Genomic DNA, 19549 nt, shown 5'->3' with positions numbered 1-19549 from the left:
CTATGCGGGTCATATGTAATTCTTCCTGGGTAGCCAAGTTTTATGTGGGTTTTGGTGGGTATGGGTAGAAACCACAAGTTCTATGCGAGTGACCCGTCTCGCTATAAAACTTGTCAAGACCCACGAGTCTTATAAGAGTCGTGCTACATTGATTATAAACTATTCCATTAAATAGGCATAAAGGCTTTAGAAAGGTATTTATATAACATATATAAACTATATATGAAAATTAACGTTTATTAAAAAGGGTGAATACTTAAAAGAACGAAAGAAAGAAGGAAGTAGTTACAAATATTTTTATGAAGTTTGATTTTATATATTCTAGGCAATTACATATTTAATAAAAAGGATATATAGGGCTACTTATGAGAAAAAAAAGGTATTATTATGGAAGGGAAAAGGTATTATTATAAGATTAACAAGGGTTATTTTTTAAACCCTAAGCTTATCGCGAAAAATCAAATCGAATAATTTGAAAATAAAGGAGGATTCCCCTGTAAGAGTTGTTCAATTATAAATCACAAATTATTTACATTAAAAGGGATTATCCAAAGAAAAGAGATTATTATCATTATCAAAGTAAGTGACAAGGAAAATTACATTAATATTCATATGGCAAATCAATTATCAATTCTAGAACCAAATATAGGTGAAATAGAAGATATTTTTGGAAAAAGACATTATGAAATTAACATGTAAATGACAACTGATGATTATGAATGTACATCACAATTCAGTTTCATACTTATGTTTGATGAAAACATTGATGTATTTTTCAGTTTAACTTGGTTAAAAAATCTAGTTACCGTGATATTAAGCACAAAGAAAACGTTTTTGGCTTTTCTTGATAAGGAGAAGGAGGTGACACTTCAGGACATCACATTGAAGTCAAATTCAATAGTACCTTCATCCAAAGACCTAAATGATATATCAAAGGTAATCACATAGAAAGCCAAAAGGCAATATCAAAATATGCAGAAAGAATTTGATGAGGTTATCTACGATAAATATGAAGAAGTTTTTTGTTTAGAAGATTACAGTGATAAATTACTTGTACAATTCAAGAAGACCAAGGCCGTGAAGCAGAAATTAGAATAAGAAAAAGGAGATCTCAAGAAAAAACTCAATGAAGGCCTATCAGAACATGATGAAGATACTTCTCACCTAAAGAATCTTAATCACAAGTTGCTGGAAAAAATTAAAACATTAAAATTGAGAAACATGAATGTCAAAACATAAAAAATAAGGCTAATGAATCAAAAATTGAAAAACTTTCACATCTCCGACATTATAATCAAAATGTACTTACACAAATAAAAAAACTTAAAAATGATAAGAAATCATTAGAGAAGAAGTTTAAACTTATTACAAAAGAAGCATCAAAGTTTTCAGAAGTAACCATCGAAGTTGAAGAAAAGGGAACAAATACTTATCTTGATAATATCATATTTCAGAAGGATATCATCAGTCACACAGACTCCTTATTTGTTGAAATTTGGGGGAACTATGGGATGAATTTCTAATGATTTTTGGTAGCATCGGATGTGCTCTAGCCATGAAAATTGGTGGAGAGGCTAAGGCACATGGGATCTCCAAAACCCATAAATCGTTTTGAGAAATTCCATCTGGATGAGGAATTTTTAAAATAATTAATATTTTTAATGGGTTCCTAAGTCTAAACTTAGGAAAATAAAAATATTAATGGGTATTAATAACGATAAGGATGAGAAGCTTCTAAGAGACGAGGATCAAGTCTGTTTTAATCTTACGTCGATTATAGATTTAATTTCGATCGTTGATTCGTTGACAGGAAAAGTATAAGAGAAGACTTGAGGATCATTTGGAGACACACCAACAAATACTCAATATCTCAAGGAAAATCGATTTTCAAAGAGAAGGAGATCGATTTCAGATGGAGAGTTGTAGGGTGGAGAAAGAGGGGGGATTAGCAGTAGTCAGGGAGCTCAGAAGAATTGACGTGGGGGCTCTGAGAGATAGTGCAGAGGGAGACGTAGGTATGACGCATAAAGGGACCAGAGCTACGTAGAGCCACGTAGAATGACGCAGGGCTGACGCAGTAGAGAAAGGAAGCTCTCCAGGGTGTCAAAAGTCTCAAAGAAAAAGTCTCAAGTGTTTTCTCCCAGTGTCTATGTAAATTTCTCTGTAAAAACGATTGTTGCTGAAGATTAATAAAACCCTCCTCTGCTGCACCGGTTTTCGCGCATTGGGTTTTTCTGGGGAAAATTGTCCAAAAATCACTGTGTTGATGTGAGTGATTCTTGTGCATATATTTATTTCTGTATAATGATGTGATACCTGCAGTAGAATTTATTTTAATGTTTACTAAAGGGATTTCATAAATAATTTATTGAGAATAATGAGTAGGTGAAATAAATGAGTTACTATAGTAATAGAATTTCTGTTTAGAAATTTTCACGATTTCCCCAAGCCCCAAGGAAAATCCATCTTGCCCCAAAAGAGAATTTAATTTGGATAAAATAAAATTATTATCTAACACTCCTTTACATTATTTAATGTGGCACAAATTTATTTGGGCAAGCAACATCATTGCATTTGTTAATATATTTAATGCAAATTTAATTTGTGTTTTCCCTCCAAGTTACAAGGTCGGCCTTATATAACTCATGTCAGCTCCCATATGTGAAAAGCACTATCCCAAAATAACTATAAATAGCTAATTGTTGTAGCTCATTTTGGATCACAAGCAACTCTCATCTTTGGAGACATGATCTGATCTAGCCACAGGTCTTATGAGGCTTAGTCAAAGTTGAGAAGAGAACGAATCTTGGATATTTTTGTGTGCTTTGGTTTGGACAACTAGTTGAATTTATGAAGAGGATTTTGGGCTTGGTACTGGTACAAATCCCTTTGTCATCTTGACCGCAAGGGTATGGTTCTGTTGAAAAAGGTTGAGCCCTAGAAGGAGGCCTTAATGTGCCTCAGATTATCTGTTAGGAGAGGCTGCAAAATATCTAGTTTTGCAGAAGGATGGCCGAGACCTAAAGAGGCCTATTCTAACCTCTAGTTTAGACGTGTTTAAGAGGAGGTCTAGCCGAATCTAAAAGTAGCATTCTGGGCATGAGTTCATAGCTAAGTTATGTGTAAGATTTGTGATAAGGCTACTGATATTTCCAAGTCATTTCAGATAAGTCTGAACCTTGATTTGGTAGCTGGACAAAGGTTTTGTAACCAAGGTTTGGGCACCAAATCCAGTCTAATATGCTTGAGTACATTGTGGAGATAGACATCTTGTTAAAGGAAGTATAACACTGGATTTGAAGGATAAAGAGAGCTTTCCTACAGGTGCCTCATGGTGCCCTAACCAGGGTCATAACTTCAGAGATAATCTATGTGCTGGATGAGTTATATCAACATATATTGACTTCCTATGATAAGGTATGTATGGTGTCCTTCATAATGATGTTTTGATTGGTTATTGAGGATCAGGTTGCATGGATTTGGGAGCAACTTGTATTCAGTTAGGAGGAATGGTTATAAGAGTGCTTGAATAGAATCCTTTGTAAAGGACAAGATGTATGGCAAAGTTCTCATGACAAGTGTTCTCAGGACTATGATATATATGTGTGTCCTTATGATAATAACATATGATATGAGATAATGAAATATGATAGTCACCTGATGACAGGAATATGTGGTAAGTGATATAGTGACAATGATGTTAGAGTAGAGATCCTCATACTTGTGATAAGGATACATGTGCTTATGACAATATTGGTTGGCAGTGACTCTTACAATGATGTCATTGATATGCGATAGGGATAACAACGATATATTAGACATTGCTCTTGTGTCAATAATGTATGCAGTGCTTTTATGTATGGTAGTGTCGTTTGATAATTGACAATGATCTCTATGACAATATGACAATGATCTATATCCTTGATATGGCAGTGACATTTGGTGTATGGCAGTGACACTCTGATGTATGGCAATGTATCTTCGATGTATGGTTGTGGCTCTATGAGATAGTGATGTATGATAGTTATATGACAATGATGTATGGCTTGTCTCTATGATGATGATATGCCAATGATTGTCCATACATGACAACGATACTGAAGTATGCAATGATTGTCCTTACTTGTCTGTTGTTAGGTTGGCCCTAGGTGGCCTAATGTGATTGATTATGATAGACATATGTATCATTCTTATTGTACTTTGTATCTCAGCTGAACATTGATGGGGTTTTGCCTTAGCCTCTGACCAAAATCTTGGTGTCTCTATTGTGTATACTTCTATTTTGTTGTTCCTTACTGTTCCATTGCATTATTGATGTTATTATTCTCTCTACATAATTTCTAATAATGATATGATGTTATGAATGTAATGTGAAAATGTGGAAACAGTTTAAAAATATAATTATCTACAATAGAGAACAATCTAGCCCTAAAAACCAACATTATCGACACCCAAATCATAAGAGCAAACATCACAACTAGTGAAGCATCTAAACTGATAGCTTGTTGACTTAAATGTAAAAATACACAAAGGTATTTGAATCAATAATTTATTAACATATAAAAATTGTGCAAGTGATGATTGTTACAATGAGAACCCGCATATATATACCTAATCAGGTGTCCTTTCATGACTGGGCATGTCTTTTAGACATGCCTTTTCACTTATCTTAATGACTATTTAACATAACCAATATTTGATTATGTAATATTTACATTTATTTTATTTATTTACTTGTTATGAGTTATATTCATAGCAATTAGTCAACCTATTTAGATCACTCAAGATGAAAACAACTAACCTATATTCCAAATAATATTGATGTCAACACAATTAAAACTTATGATAACATTTCATTTTTGATTTTGAGTAAGATCATGGTTCCATAGTAAAGATCGAATTGGGATGTTTAGATCAATTTTCAATTCAACAATTTTGCTCTACACTCAGAAGTTCGTATCGTCTTGTATCTTCAAAGATGATATCTCCAAGAATTCGGAAATATGCGAATATGTTACAAGTCAAAGAAGAAGATAACATGCCTTTTCACCAATATACTTTGATGACAAAGCATTTCTAAAGGGGAAGGAAATGTTATGAACACAAATATATATATATATATATATATATATATATATATATATATAATAATCATAACCATAATTTATAAGTAATTAGGAAATGACATGTTCTAAAGGACATAACTATTCATGAAAGGGAATCTCGCCTAATATTTATATGGGCATCATCATTATATTCGACCATATAAATTCTTGATGCATTATTGAATTGATACATTATTTAATATATATTTATTCATCCTAAATGGATACCTTAATTATCCAAGTATTTTGGATAACTAACTCGTGAGCTAAGTTCAGTGGTCACAATTAGTTATGAAAGGGCATGTCCTAAAAGACACGTCTCCTTACAAAAGGGCACTCTTGCTTAGCTATATATATGGGGCCCTAATTATTTTTGTTGCTGCACAAACTAGCAAAAGCTAGAGGGCACAACAACACTCTGGGATAGAGGCCCACTGTCACCACAACCTAAGTCCCCTTCTCTCCTTAGATTTTCACTGATGAGAGCAGTCCCAATATTCCTTTCTCGTGATAGATTCGTATCTATGAAGGGTTTGAACTTTGAAGTGAGGGAAGGTGGCTCATTCAATGGATAGGTTCAGTAAATGTGCAAGCTTTGGAAGAAGCTAGTAAGACTTTCTACAAAAAAACCCCTTAAAGAGAAAGGTTATGCGAAACCTAGGGTTGAGATGTTTAGCGATATATGAGCTAGTCCAAGGTTAAGGGGTAGGCAAGAGAAAAGGCGCTCAGTGATACACTTCAACAAGGACTAAAGCACAAGCCTTGAAGAAATCCCCAAGTTGAAGGATTAACTTCTAGGGTTCCCACTTGGTGCGAAGGCTAGGGCATCAAATTTCTGGAGATTCCACTCTAGGAAATCCACTGGAACTTGAGGATCACTGGAGGAGACACTAAGGAAGAAGTCTATTCAAATGAAATTCAAAACACCCTCTAATGGATTTTGTACCAAGCCCTAGAGAGACCTCCTTATCCTTGAAGGGACGAGGAAAATAGGTGAAATAAAAATTATTTGTCAATTAAGAGTGATCACTAAGGATTTAAGACCAATGCCTAGCAATTGGGAGAATTGGAGTCAAATATTATCTTGATTAGGCAATTCGCTCTTCAAGGAGACCTACAAGCAGCACCGTTAGCCCTAATGAAGCAAGTACAAACGTTTTCTAGATATTTACGCTTCAATGAAAGTTTTGATGGAGTTTCAAGGGTGAAAAAATGCAATAGAATCTCTACGAACATTCATTCATTCATTATCCATGAGTAACATATGCAAATTTTTCAATAGTTCCAATGTTTAAATAAAATTTCATTAATTAGGGCACATTCAAAACCATGAGATACATTCCATGCATTAGACATTAATGAAATATCAGAAATATAGCATCAAACATCACTTACAAGACAATGAAGAATATATCCATCCATCCACATGCCGAAAAGAAGCTCCACGAGAGATAGCGAAGTTTTCCAAACATCACAATGCATCTAAATCATACAAATCCATCCACTAATTGTAGGTCCGGAATTCTCAATAAGAGTGATCGACAATCCAAATTGTGATGATTAGAATGAGGCTAGGCTTTATTTATTTATACATGATCTATGAATTCAAAAATGAAAGGACAAAGCCCCTCGTATGCCTAAAACGTCTAGTAACCCACCCATGGTTACAAGCTAACCATGGTAGCTCAAAAAAATAATTCGAATAAGCCGTCTTAGGTGTACACTAAGCTAATGTGGAGGCTTAGAAGGGAAGCGTTGAGGCCTCATGTGTTGATGATGAGAGTGAGTGTCTCAAAATGGTGAATAAGAGGGGATGTCCTCAAAATGTTGCAAAACATCTCCAAACCCTAATTTGGGCTATGTGGGCTCCAAATGGATCTCAAAGGTCTCCAAATGGTTCAAGATTAAGTCTATGCTCCATAAATGAGGGCTAGAAGATGATACATGCCCTCCCATGTCTGCCTATGATAGACAACCTCCTCCGGGCCTTGGATCAACTACCAAGTGTTAGGTGTAGTGTATGGCCTGTTGAGTAATGTGGTCCAAGTGCATCATCATATCTGTATAACTGGGGCATGAGCAAGCAAGTAGTGGTGCTGAATAAATGACACTATTAGGTGGCTTCAACCTCTAAGGGGATGATAGGTCCGTGGTACATCCATCAAATGGCAAGTGTCATTTGAAATAGTGATGGAAGAGAGTCGGGGCAACGAGCGAGGCTCCAAGCCACATGCCATGGTACAACGATGGCTATGATGGAGGAGGCCCACACCTTGGTGGATGAATGTAAGGAGGGAGCAATCATGCTACATGAGTTACCTCGACCTTTGTTTTTCCAACCTTCTTCATATGGCTTTTGCCTTTTATCAATTTTTCTTCATTTTATTGCTAGGGGATATAACAATGATTACCCCCTTAAGGTGGGGCAGTTCATCGTCCGCAGTGGTTGGGACAATCATGGGTTCCTTAATGATGAGTGGGGTTCTCATAAGGGCCCCAGAAACCAACGTGATGACCATACTGATAATGGGTAGAGCTCACGTTTGGCTTTTGCCCATATGCTAAATTTTATTGTCCCTACCATCTTTTACATTTTGTGGTACATTTCCTGTTGTATGTGGCCATATTATGCTTTTATCTTTCTTTTTAGCTGCATTAACCTCTAGGGCATCATTCCAGGCCGAAGCCAAGGTGTGGACAAGGGGACGGGGAGTTTAACACTTTGTGGATCTAATGGACAAATTGTTGAAGAATCTTAGGGCAAAGTAGTGTAGTGTGACTCTTCGTTACTTGATAACAATTTGTGGAGTATTTTTACTTTTCCTTATTAGCTTCTTCTTCTTCTTCTTATTAGTGCTTATGTGTGTACTTCATCAAACTGCTACCAAAACATAAGAACAAGAACACAAGATATTGGCTCTTTGCCAGGGCCAAAACCTCTCTTCTCTTGAGAGGAAAACCCTTTCGTGAATTTCTCTTATTGAAGCTTCTATTGATTAATGCCAAACCCGAGACCCCTAACAAGAGTATCGTCCAAGCACAAGTCAAGTTCTTTCCTCTTTTTGCACCTTGTTTCCAGACACTTCTTTCGGCAGTTCGTTCCCGACACTTCTTACAACACTTTGTTTCTCAACACTTCTTCCTACACTTTGTTCTTCTTTTCAATTGATAGTAAGTCTTGTAATGCTTGCTCTAGAAGACATGCCTTTGATGAGGCCCTTCCCTTATGATGTTCCCTTCACTCTCTTAGCTAACCAATGAACTTTTATGACTGTGATGGGAGGGTTGTTATGACAGTAGTCGCAACCTCCTTTTCTCACATGTGACTGTAATGGGCCTTAGAACAACCCTCTTGTCCTCGCTTTTCTTCCTTGGTCCTTCGCTTGAGTGGGAGGCCTTTTAGGCCTATATTTCTAGACCAAACAAGGTAAGTGGTGGTGTTGATATGGTGCTGTTGTTATGACCACAGGCAACCTTCCTTATCCTCGCACATGTGGCTGTTGATGCCTTAGAAACTGTCTCGTTATCTTTGGTTGTATACCCTTTCTTCCTCGTTGTCCTTGGAGACCCTTTTTCTTTGCTTTTCCTAGCCTTTAACCTTCGCGGATTTTAGAGAGGAGTGCGTTATCCTTTGAGGGAGTGGACATCATCTATATATAGAGGTCTATCCCTCCTTTAGGCCGACCTGAAGGCCGACTTGCCTTTTATAATTCAGATTGCTTCTTTTTGATGGTGTAGCATGCTTGAAGGAGCTTCTTGATGGTGGCTTAGCATAGGAGGAGACTTGACTTTTCTTGGAGGCTTTCTGTTTGACTTTAATACATATTTATAAAAGGTGTAACATGCCTTTAAGGTCTTCAACCTTTCCTTTTGATTATTTCACTCATCTATAGCACTTTAACTAGTGCTAGGCCTATTTCAATGAGCAAGAAACTCATTGACATATATTATAAAAATAATATTTCTCTTTTTTGAATAAGTACAAATAACAAAAGTACATTTATGAAGACGGAACCTAGTTACATTTCCTTCAACACAAATGTGGACCTAGATGGGGAGAATGTGAAAGGGCTTGTAATGGGCAAAGGGAAGTGAGATATATGGTAACAGAAAGCTGGACTGCACAACCAAAATCAAGGTTCCCCACGCAATGCCACTCCTAAAGCTAATGGCCAGTAAAGGAGATCTTGTGGGACTAGGATACATGATTAACCTGCAAAGTTGAGATAAGGAAACAAGAGTACCGTCAGATTCCTTTCTTTCCACCAATGCCCACCGCCACTAATCCATGCCCAAGTGTGCCCAAGAAAAGCAAGCATAAACACCCAATTACGTAATGAAAACTCATACCTTCAGGGTTGGATGGCCCACCTTCAAACACACAATCATGACAAATGAGCGAGGGCTCACAATGGCTAGCTTAGGTAGCAAAGAATAGTAGCACATCGAGCTATCAGGTGGCTGCAAAGGGGCTGATGGCTGAAGACCAATCAAGGAGAAAAATCCTCATGTAGGGGTCACCTATATAGTGGTGGGTAACAATATTCAATCATATCAATTGCACATTTAAACTTTTATATATAAATATTATTTATCTTATGATGGGTATTCTCATGTTCTAGATATTTTGAAGATTTTGTGTTATAAAGGACTATGTTCTTAACTAATTGTAATTCAGACTTTACTCAAGATTCATGAATCGATGTGTTAATGAAAGTATGGAATTTCAATTTATGTTGTTCATAAATGTAGAATTTTATTCTAGAGTAATGAATTGTGGATGAAATATTTTATTTTAAGAAGGGATCTTAATTTTTGGATTGTTACATTTGTTGCCCTATATACTTCAAATTTAGTGTCAATTTAACGATTTGGTATTCAATTAGTTATGTTGAATGTGTCTTCTAGGGGATGGATAACCGTCATATTTCTGTTCCCTGAGACCAATCGACATTTACCATGAGAATTTGGAAAGACCTTGCGAATTGTACTTGTTGACCTATCCTCTTTTCAATATCCATGAGTGTCTAAGTCAACACTTCCTTGCCTTTGTTCTTTTACTTGACTTGTTGTATTGTGGATTGAACTCTATTCTTTAGGGATTATAAAACATTAATATAATATGCAGTGTTAAGCATAACCAAGGTTAAATTATTGACCATTAATCAAACTTCTCATACATGTGCCACTACCCACAAAATTACCATTTAAAGTGTATATGTAACATAATAACATTGTAAAAGTCACTGCAACTGTTTATAGACTCAGATTTTTTTCTTATTCTTATAAAGGATTGACACTGACAACTATGGGCCCCACGAGAATTAGATTAAATAAAATATCTGGCAACTTGCATTTGCCTCTTGTTTTGCTAAGTTAGTTGTCTCTGTTCACATTCTAACATTGAGCAACTAACTGAATGACATGTGACTGATTAGTTTTTCAACAATGTCGATGAAAACGTCTATTTACGACATTAAATGTTGATTTTGCACCCATTATTATATCAATGATTGACACAAACCCTTTGAGACTTTCCCTTTGCTTTTTTTTTCTTTGTTAATATTAAACATAACACCAAAATTTGCAAATCATTTTTAACCAATTCATCTCAAGTGTGTGGAGGCTTTTCAACAATACTACATGGAAATATCTCTTAGGTGCTTTCCACAAACACAACCCTGTTAAAATAGAATGAGATTGAACCAATGTTGCGCACATCTCGATAACATACCAATTTTATCTCGAAATCATGATTTTTTTGGCCTAGACGATGTTTGCCGATTTTTAAAGATATTTTCATGGTATCTTAATTTTGTCGATGTTTGCTGACTTTTACCGATATTTTCCCGTTTTTTTACGATTTTTTGGTTTTCTGGACCCTTGCCGATTTTATCCCGATGTCGATGTTCGCAACATTGGCTTGAACCATGAGGAGATGTCTTAACAAAATGAACCTAAATAGTAATGTAACTTGTCCATTTGTTAAATGATAATATTTTCTGATAATTAGATCAGAGATGCATGGATGTAGGTAGAACAGGTTTTATATTTTCCATACAAATCATGTTATGAAGATTCTACATCTTGGAAGATGGTTTCTTTAAAATGTTATTGGTTACTTGTTTTGTGGCATAAGGATTAGTTGAAGTTGCTTGGATTCTATTTTCCACTGAATGGGTATTAAATCAGGTTTAATTAGAGGAGAATTTTGTAACAATCACATGGGTATTACACTAATTTTAGTTGGAGGGGAATTTAATTTCAATTTGGAGGGGAATGTTTACAAGTAATATGAATGTATTAAAATCTTGTGCAGAGGTTACTACATCATTTGAGATGGGGTAATTCAAATGACCATCAATTAGCACATGCAAGCAACATCTTCTTTGATTTTTGTGCACTTTAGCTTATTGATCCCAAATCGCCCAATTTTTTTCACACTCTGATTGAGTTATACCAATTACCCACGAAAATGTCCCAATACGTAACAATCACCATCAATTCCCTCTTAATTGAATATTTATCCCACCATACGTCCATTTATTATTAACTTGTTGAAATCTTATTTCTTGGAGAGTATACAACTAACATTTGCGTACTAATGAACAAGACACAAATGGAGTTATTGAATGGATCCTCTATTGATTATTAGTCTGTCATCCAAAAGACATACATGTCCTATCTATGATTATTGTAATCATCAAAACAATACGGTGTGGTATTTATGCATCTATGGTGTTACCCACAAAAATGGGTAACCCCATATGAGAAATTTTTTCTTCTACATTTAACAGTTAGCAGGACAACCATACAACTAACAAGACATGCCAACCACCATTAGATGATGATATGCTATGTGCCTCTGCCACTTGCATCAACCATGTGTCTCTCACCCATCTGGCATTAACGCTTGGATGAAGGTGGGCTACCACGCAAAAGGTACTTCGTCATTTTGAAATCGAGTGCTTAAACTTTGTTTTTCTTTGTTTTTGGGCGTTTAGTATGGAATCTGGATGATAGCGTGCTCTGGAAGACTGACAAACCTTGACGTATTCTTGTTCTCTCACCTTACTGGGGGGGGTTAATCTTTGACCCTAGTCTCGTGGGACCTCCTTTAATGTCCTTTGGATTATAGGTGGGACACTACCTGAGAAGCCATGATTGAGATAATGTGTTCCATTTTTACTATATCATACTTAACATCTTCTATCCCACATTACAAGCCATATATCTCATGTCCATTCTTCAGGTACAACTTGTGATGGATCTTGAGGATTTGGCACTCACATGTTCATATACCTTGAGTATGGTCTCGAAACTTTGTCCTGGGAGGATGATGCGGCTAAAAGAAAAGGAAAAAACATATCATGGCGACAACTGAACAAAGAAGAAAAATCAAAATGCAAAAGATGGTTAGGACATAAGAATTAGAACGTGGGAAAAAGCCTAGCATGAGCTCTTCGTACCTCATATGGCCATCACCCAATCCTAAGAACATGATGCTCCATTACATCAAATAAGGAACCCTTGCATGTCCCACCTCGATGAGCGATAAATCGACTCATCTTAAAGGGGTAGTAAAAATGCTACGTCATATAATGCAAGCTCTGACCCTTCAGGTAAAAGGCACACAAGAGGGGTGAAGAAACCAAGGTCGATCTAGTAACTCATGCATCCACGAATGCTCCCTCGTCACATCCATACACTCAAGATGTGGACACCCCTATCAGTTGGTCCATTTGACTATGGAGTCTTCTCCCTTCCATTACCACATTATTATTCACTAACACCTATCTATTGAAGGGTGGACTAGGGAATTGTCAATTCCCCTTAGGGATTGGAAGCACCTAATAGGGTTGACCTTTAGCCCCCTACTTAGGGAGAGAATATCTTTGTGAGATCTCGGTCCTGATTTTGGTCCTTTTTTGAATTATTAAATTGCCCTTAACATTCAAGTTTGGTTCACTTAGGTGCATTATTGACCTTGTTCCCTAAAGAGTAGTTGCTTTCACTAGCATCCATGTTGTTCTTGTTAGGTGGTTTAGTAGTCCAAGCCTTGGACACCCACTACATAGGTACTTAGGCCCTTCAAAGGAGTAGATTGGCCAAATAAATGCAACATTGAGAGTCTGGAGCCTCCTAGCAGTTGTAGCGGATGACACATGCCACAAAAAAACCTCGACACCTAGGTAGGTTGTTGGTTGTCTTTGACCCAGATTTGAGGATTCTTCAGGATGACACCATTGGATTTGGCATGCCCCTAGGCTATGCTTGACACAACATGATGAGCAAGAGTTGGTTTAGAGCCTAGATGAAGATAGTCTCACATTGATAGGCTAGGGAGGAATTGTTGCACCACTAGAAGCCCTAACGCTGGAGAGGAGGTTTCATTTAGTAGTTGGAGACCTATGGAGAACACTTTGCGGCACCCTAGACCCCACAAGAGATATTGATTTGATTTTGAGGGCCAACCGTCAAAATTTGGATTCTGCAACCATCTATATATTGTTAGACACCTCATTACCCTTGGGCATGACATTTAGAGCATTAATTTTGGATAACGCCAACGATACATGAATTTATGACTCACATGTGTGGGAAAATATGGCTTATTTCATTGTGAACTAATGGATTGGCTTGTAACCCATTGTCATTAAGTTATTTAACTTGTTTTTGGGGAGACATAATTACTAGTCCTAATCTTCATATAAATAGAGGTAGGCATATCTTGCTTGTTCATCATCACTTGTGACTATTTCGACCATTGTTGATAATATCGGCGATATTCGTAAATATCGCGATATTTTCAGCAAAACGATATATCGCTGAGAAAATATCGCGATATTTTCTGTTTTGAAAATATCGCGATATTTTCTGTTTTGAAAATATCGCGATATTTTCAAAATATCGGCAAAATATCGCGATATTTTGAAAATATCGGCAAAATATCGGCTGTATTTAAAAATTTGAAAAAAATGTTTTTTATGCTTGCCGATATTTGCCGATATTTTTGCCGATATTGCCGATAAGATATTTTCTGGACCCTTGCCGATATTTTGCCGATACCGATATTTTCAACACTGATTTCGACCCTCTTAGAGAATTCGACCTAGTTGAATTGTGACTTGTATCTAGTGGAGATGTGATCGATGGTGGATTTTTGCTATTGAAACTATTTCTTTGGCTTTGGAAATGTCATTTTGGAGCAATAAAGGCTTTGTTCATGCATTCTTTCCTGTAACTGTACCTTGGATTTGATAAATATTTGCCTTTTATGGCTCATGTATGGAATGCTTAGTTATCTAGGGTTTCTATTCTGTTAGTTATTGTTGAAAATCATTCTATGTATTGTAGATGATAGTATTGCATTCCTTACTCACTTATAGAATGTGAATGACAATCCCATGGGTGAATCTTTCAACTAGCTCTCCCCATTGACAATGCTCCCTCATAAAAGTGATAGCTAGGGTTTTGAAATGTAGGGTTTCATTATTCGCCTACTCCTTGCCAAGCTCTAGCAAACTTTACATTCCTGTAGACTCCATCACTCAAGGACAAGGCATTGCCTTTGGTCATTTTGTTGGTCATCCATAAGACTTGTACCAAAATTTCATTTTCTCCTCTAAAATTTGATTTTGGCCCCTCAAGGTAAGTCACTAGCTAGGGGTAGGGCATGAATCTCAACTACGGTTGAAGTCATTGGCCTTTGGGAGGATTCAACACTTGTCCAAAAGGTTGTTGCCTCGAAATCAACTCCTTTAAGTGGCTAATCTATCTACATTAGGGCTAAAGTCTTATTCCCTATGTAATGACCAAAAGTTGTATATGCCAATGTTGCACGAAGCGGGGATGAAACCTGGATGTTTCTGGAAGCGGGGACGCGGAAGTGTCATTTTCCAAAAATCTAGGAAGTGAAGCGTCTGCTATATATATATTTATATTTTTTTGCATTTATACTCAAAACAAACATCCCAAATACCAAATTAGTTGTAGAAGACATGAAAACATGCATATTTTTGCATAAATCAAGATAGATATAACATCCATTGTACATTAATGATTAATTATTCGAGCATCAACCATTTAGATGCATCAACCATCTAGAATCTAGATTCTTCTCCTCGTGTCTAGCCTTTGCTTCTACCTTGATTGTCTAGGGATATTAGTCAACGTTGCCCAATTTTGAACAAACTACCTAATTCAAGACTTAAAATATGGTAGAAAAAGCTTAACATGCTTCATCGATGATTTTGACTTGATTGAAAGGTAATTTTTTGCTAAGGGCGTGATAAAGGAGTTCAACAATTAACACCACCAACACTAGGGTACATATAGGGCTTGGTGCTCTTGATTAAATGCTAATCGCATACCTTCATACTTGATATAATCTAATGAAATGCGGCAATCCCATTGATCCTGAATTCTGAAAACTGTTAAGTCTGCTGAATTTTGAATAGGATATGAAATTCTTTTTTCTCCATATGAAGTCCAATAAGGCTGGAACCACTCTCAAACATCCTGAGTCATTTCATTGTAATGTTAAAAATTTAAGTAAAATGATGAAAATGAAAAATAAAGGAGAATGACACTTTTACTTTAAGAATTTAACATTACCATGAGGGAGCATCTACTATATATATATATTTTTATATATTTTTTGCCTTCATTTCTCACCCTAACCCAAGGTGGACCCACCCCCAATATGCAAACTCACCTAAAATTAAAAAAAAATCAATTTTCTAAACAGCACAACACTTTTTCCGGAAGTGTGTACGGAACTGTACGATTCGCCCTCCGAAGCGCCGCGCTTTGGAGGGCGCTTCCGGAATTTCCATGAAGCATCCAAAACAGGCGGAACCACGCTTTCGGATTTTGGAGTTGTGCTTCCGGGGACGCTTCTTGTACGAATCCGTACGAGATGCGCTTCAGGCATTAGATCTGCGGCGGCCGGGGGGGGGGGGGGTGACGTTTCCTACAACATTGGTATACGCAGTGGAAATCTTTAAAATACTTCAAAGATGTAAATGTCCATTGTAAGACATGTAAATGTATATTGAATATTATATAAGAAATGATATGAGATGATTACAAATAAGAATGAGGGTCTGCTTATATACCCTAGGCAGGTGCCCTCATGAATGGTCAGGTCTCTAAGACATTCCTTTTCACTACTAAGTAACTAACCATTAGCGAATTAATTATTATCTATTATTATTATTTTTATTTTTATATTTACTATTTTTATATGAATTATATTCATAACACTGCCTCTCTCTTCAAGAAGCTTTTTCCTCAAAGCTTACTGCGAATATCTTCTCGTCTTTGAATTTTCATCTTAGTTGATACAAGATGATATGATGCTTTGAGTGATAGATTGGGAATCTTCTGATCTCTGGAAATTTATGATGAATAGTTATTGTAGCACTGGATTATGCAAACTTCAATATTCTTGGGAACGCACATTTGTTGTTTATGTTCTAAGTGATACTGGTACGTATGGTTTTAAAGATAATCTTATCTACTCTTTTGACTTTATCTTGCACTTTTTATCAATAATGTAGAACCTTTTTATATATATGAATGTTCTCCTTCAAACTTTACATTCAAATATTTTTTTTACTAGAATCATTGAAATGTCAATGGCCAAAGGCCTTATTATTATTATTGTTTATATATATATATATATATTTTAAACTCTTTTCTTTTATAATATATATATATATATATATATATATATATATATTTTATTTTTATTTTTTTTTTTTAACTTTTTATTATTATTGTTATTTAATGTGGCCAAGGGCTTGTTCGAAAATGGGGAAACTGCAACTTGTGTAGCGAAACGCTTTAGTTGGGACGACAAGTTGATGGCCAAGGGCCGGGATCTGCCAATGTGGCTCTGATACCAATGTAATGACCAAAAGTTGTATATGCAGCATATATCTTTAAAATACTTCAAAGACGTAAATGTCCATTGTAGACATGTAATTGTATATTGAATATTGTATAAGAATTGATGAGATGATTACAAATGAGAATGTGGGCCTGCTTATATAACCTGGGCAGGTGCCCTTTCATGAATGGTCATGTGTCTAAGACATGCCTCTTCATTACTAACTAATTGACCATTAGTTAATTAATTATTAATTATTATTTATATATTTATATTTATATTTATTATTTTTATGTGAATTATATTCATCACACCCTATGTAGATTTTGCCCTAGAAAAGCTGTAGTTTTCCCTAGGCTTCAACTTGGGCCTTATTGAAGGCATCCTTCTCCATGCATTGAAGGTATACATTGATGGGAAGCCTTTTCTTGGCCTTGTGATCCTAGGTTGGTCTATTCAACTTATTTCTCAAGCCCTAGGTCATGCTGTGCCCTAATTAGGCCTATTGGTGGATGTGAGTTGCGCTATTTTCCTATCTGAGCCCTGTTCTTAGGTGGAGATGTCCTCTTTAAGCCTATTTTGTCATCTTGTCCCTTGTACTTGATAGATCCTTTAGGTGACCTTACATAGGGAAGCCTTCCTAGTGGTGAAAGTCCATAAAAGAGTAGGAGGTAGTGGCTGTGGTGACAGTGGGCCACACCTCATATTGTTGTCCCTTGGTCTAGCTCATCTTGTGAGCTACCCCCACAAGGCTTGCTAGAGTTTGAGGCAATAGGTGGTATGCTAGTATTTGCATGTGAAAGCTCAGCAGTCGAAAACACTTCACATTTTCAACCACGGAAACCGTGATTTCTTTTAAAAGTAGCTCTATGCTACCCTCACCTCTGAAGAAGAGTTAAATACACTGGGATGATTGCCTCTTTTATTGGCAGGATTCTATGCTGTAATAACATTTTCTGGCAGGCTGTAGAGGATCGTATTAAGAATAATAATCATGCAGTGTTGTGAGAAGGGATACACAGGTTGACTATTGTTGAAAATGTTAGGTAGTCAGTAGCAGTTATGCTAAGTTGCATGAAACATGGAAAGATGTTCTAATTTTGGGAACAAGAACCCCTGGATGTGTCACCCCCTCCACAGTGGCTAATAACGAATCCTAACCTTAAATTATAGGTAGGTTTAAAAACAAATTAGATGTTTATTTGTCTTCATTCCTATAGGTCTTATGCCGTTCATTGGCACTTGGGCATTTCTATGTTTCTGCTAGTTTCTGGTACTGATATGTGGGTAGCTTAGGATTTTCATGCAATAGAGTTGTTATGTCAAGTTCTCTAGTTGTTGAGTTATACATATAAAAAATAACTGACAGGATTGACATCTCCTCATGTGTGAGACAATCTCACCCCGTTTGCATTTTTCTGCAGCTTGTTTTGTGTAGGTTGTTTGTATCATTAGCTTGAGTGATCCATTGATCTTGACCATATTTTGTTTTGTTGTGTTGAATATTCACAGACAACTTTACAGGAAATGAAGTTCTTGTCTTACACGCTTGTCATTTTTTTTGTGGCTTCTCCTGTTTGTATGGGATGCAAGTCACAAATGAATTATGATGGGAATATGGGAAGGGGAGTGTTTTCCTGGGATGACCTTCCCTACAGAAGTTGAGTAAAGTTGTAGCATTGTTGTATCTGTGGTTTGCCTCTTTACCTAGGGAATAGACTTTTGAGCTGTTTGAGCTTTTCAAACTCTGCTGATGTTTTTTGTATATTCTCAGAAAAGAAGACGAGAGTAGCTTACTGAAAATGAATATTATGCAGATCTTATATATGGAGTGTTGCTACTACATGAATTCCGGAGACTGATTTTATATTAGATTTATGCTTTATCATTGGTTTCTGCAATATTCTGTTCAGTGCATGATTGGTTTAAGCTTAAATGTTAGGAATGTTTTTCACAGTAAACCATATTATGACTTTCCCTGCATCTAGGACTCATTGGAGATGGAATTTTAGTACTAGATAAGGAGGAGTGTGGTAAATTTATGCAAGAAAAGCAATGCTAAAAGAATTAAAAAAACTTATGATTGACAATGCTTCACAAAGTACCCAAAGACCATCTCCCTGAGGTGGTTAGTCCGTAAAATGAAAGAAAATAAACACTTTGTGTAGTCTAATATGTGTTCATTAAAGAATATGGTGTACTTGTTTTATTATTGTTATCTAGCTACAGTTGGTTATTATCTATTTCTGCTTATATTAGTGATTGATCTTAGGATCTTTTTGGGCCTCTAGTTAGAATGGTATTGTATTGAATTAGGCAGGCTAAAAAGTGCCACTAAATGGGAAAAATTCAATAAATTCACTAATGATAGTGTGAAAGTTTTCATTTGAGCTGTTGTTTTCTTATGTTTCCTAGTAGGAGATATCGTTTCCCTTTACAATGAGATCAATGTTCTTCTTATGAACTGAAGAATTAACAGCATGGATGAAATAAATTGACAAATACTTTTTTGTTAGAAAATGCCCAATGGTTACTTCGCATTATAAGG

General features: G+C 36.2%; 1 protein-coding gene across 3 annotated transcripts in view; it reads left to right on the top strand.

Moving 5' to 3' along the window:
- Positions 1-19549, top strand: part of NUA (nuclear pore anchor) — a 340816-nt gene that overhangs the window by 218997 nt on the left and 102270 nt on the right. The gene's annotated exons all lie outside the window — the stretch shown is intronic.

The sequence above is a fragment of the Pinus tabuliformis genome, chromosome 8 (genome assembly GCF_031772625.1).
Source record: "Pinus tabuliformis cultivar Carrire ecotype Pingquan chromosome 8, CPIR1, whole genome shotgun sequence".
Lineage (NCBI taxonomy): Eukaryota > Viridiplantae > Streptophyta > Pinopsida > Pinales > Pinaceae > Pinus > Pinus tabuliformis.
This window is presented reverse-complemented; position numbering and strand designations above follow the sequence as displayed.